We start from the raw sequence: 2,222 nt of genomic DNA, 5'->3' as shown, positions 1-2,222 counted from the left end.
GAATTGCAAGTTTCATGGACTTCCAATGGAAGATCCTCATCAGTTTTTAGCTGAATTCTTGCAAATCTGTGACACTGTCAAGACCAATGGAGTTGATCCCGAGGTCTACAAGCTTATGCTTTTCCCTTTTGTTGTAAGAGACAGAGCTAGAACATGGTTGGATTCACAACCTAAGGAAAGCTTGAACTCTTGGGATAAGCTGGTCAGTGCTTTCCTGGCCAAATTCTTTCCACCTCAAAAGATGAGCAAGCTTAGAGTGAAAATCTAAACCTTCAGACAGAAGGAGGGTGAGTCCCTCTATGAAGCTTGGGAAAGATATAAGCAATTGATCAAAAGGTGTCCTACTGACATGCTTCCAGAATGGAGTATCATATGTATATTCTATGATGGTCTGTCTGAGTTGTCAAAAATGTCATTGGACCATTCTGCAGGAGGATCTCTTCATCTGAAAACCCCTGCAGAAGCTCAGGAACTCATTGAAATGGTTGCAAATAACCAGTTCATGTACACCTCTGAGAGGAATCCTGTGAATAATGAGACGCCTCAGAAGAAGGGAGTTCTTGAAATTGATACTCTGAATGCCATATTGGCTCAGAACAAAATATTGACTCAGCAAGTCAATATGATTTTTCAGAGTCTGAATGGATTGCAAGCTGCATCCAATAGTACTAAAGAAGCATCTTCTGAAGAAGAAGCTTATGATCCTGAGAACCCTGCAATGGCAGAGATGAATTACATGGGAGAACCCTATGGAAACACCTATAATCCTTATAGAGAAATGGTGCACAGAAATCGTGACGGTCCATCTTCTTTGGTAACGGCGCTGAAAACTCAATACGCACGTTTATATTCTTAATTCTTTGTCACAATTTCGCACAACTAACCAGCAAGTGCACTGGGTCGTCCAAGTAATAAACCTTACATGAGTAAGGGTCGATCCTAGGTGAGAATGGTGATGAGTGTCACATAATCATCACATTCATCATGTTCTTGGGTGCGAATGAATATCTTAGAATAGGAATAAGCTGAACTAAATAGAAAATAGTAGTAATTGCATTAATACTCGAGGTACAGCAGAGCTCCACACCTTAATCTATGGAGTATAGAAACTCTACCGTTGAAAATACATAAGAACAAGGTCCAGGCATGGTCGAGAGGCCAGCCCCCTAGACGTGATCAATATGATCCAAAGATAAATTAAGAATGCATAAGATGTTTTAAAAGGACCAGTAAAAAGTTCTATTTATACTAAACTAGTTACTAGGGTTTACAGAAATGAGTAAATAATGTAGAAACCCACTTCCAGGGCCCACTTGGTGTGTGCTTGGGCTAATCATGAGCTTTAAACGTGTAGAGACTTTTCTTGGAGTTAAACGCCAGCTTTGGTGCCAGTTTGGGCGTTTAACTCCACTTTGCAACGTGTTTCTGGCGTTTGACTCCAAAATTGGGCAGAGAGCTGGCGTTCAACGCCAGTTTGCGTCATCTAAACTCAGGCAAAGTATGGACTATTATATATTGCTGGAAAGCCCTGGATGTCTACTTTCCAACGCAATTAAGAGCGCGCCATTTAAAGTTCTGTAGCTCTAGAAACTCCATTTTGAGTGAAGGGAGCTCAGAATCCAACAGCATCAGCAATCCTTTGTCAGCCTCTGAATCAGATTTTTCCTCAAGTCCCTCAATTTCAGCCAGAAAATACCTGAAATCACAGAAAAATACACAAACTTATAGTAAAGTCCAGAAATGTGATTTTTAATTAAAAACTAATAAAAATATAATAAAAACTAACTAAATCATACTAAAAACATACTAAAAACAATGCCAAAAAGCGTATAAATTATCCGCTCATCACAACACCAAACTTAAATTTTTGCTTGTCCCCAAGCAACTGAAAATCAAATAGGATAAAAAAGAAGAGAATATACTATAAAATCCAAATTATCAATGAAACTTAGCTCCAATCAGATGAGCAGGAATAGTAGCTTTTTGCCTCTTGAATAGTTTTGGCATCTCACTTTATCCTTTGAAGTTCAGAATGATTGGCATCTATAGGAACTTAGAATTTAGATAGTGTTATTGATTCTCCTAGTTCAGTATGTTGATTCTTGAACACAGCTACTTTATGAGTCTTGGCCGTGGCCCAAAGCACTCTGTTTTCCAGTATTACCACCGGATACATGCATGCCACAGACACATAACTGGGTTAACCTTTTCAGATTGTGACT

General features: G+C 39.0%; 1 non-coding gene across 1 annotated transcript; it reads right to left on the bottom strand.

Annotated features, from left to right (window-relative positions):
* Positions 1-247: 247 nt before the first annotated feature.
* On the bottom strand, positions 248-355 carry LOC112768900 (small nucleolar RNA R71). The gene has a single exon (XR_003186277.1). It is a non-coding gene; the product is annotated as a small nucleolar RNA R71 (small nucleolar RNA).
* Positions 356-2,222: the final 1,867 nt, after the last annotated feature.

This window comes from Arachis hypogaea, chromosome 17, assembly GCF_003086295.3.
Source record: "Arachis hypogaea cultivar Tifrunner chromosome 17, arahy.Tifrunner.gnm2.J5K5, whole genome shotgun sequence".
NCBI classification, from domain to species: Eukaryota; Viridiplantae; Streptophyta; class Magnoliopsida; order Fabales; family Fabaceae; genus Arachis; species Arachis hypogaea.
This window is presented reverse-complemented; position numbering and strand designations above follow the sequence as displayed.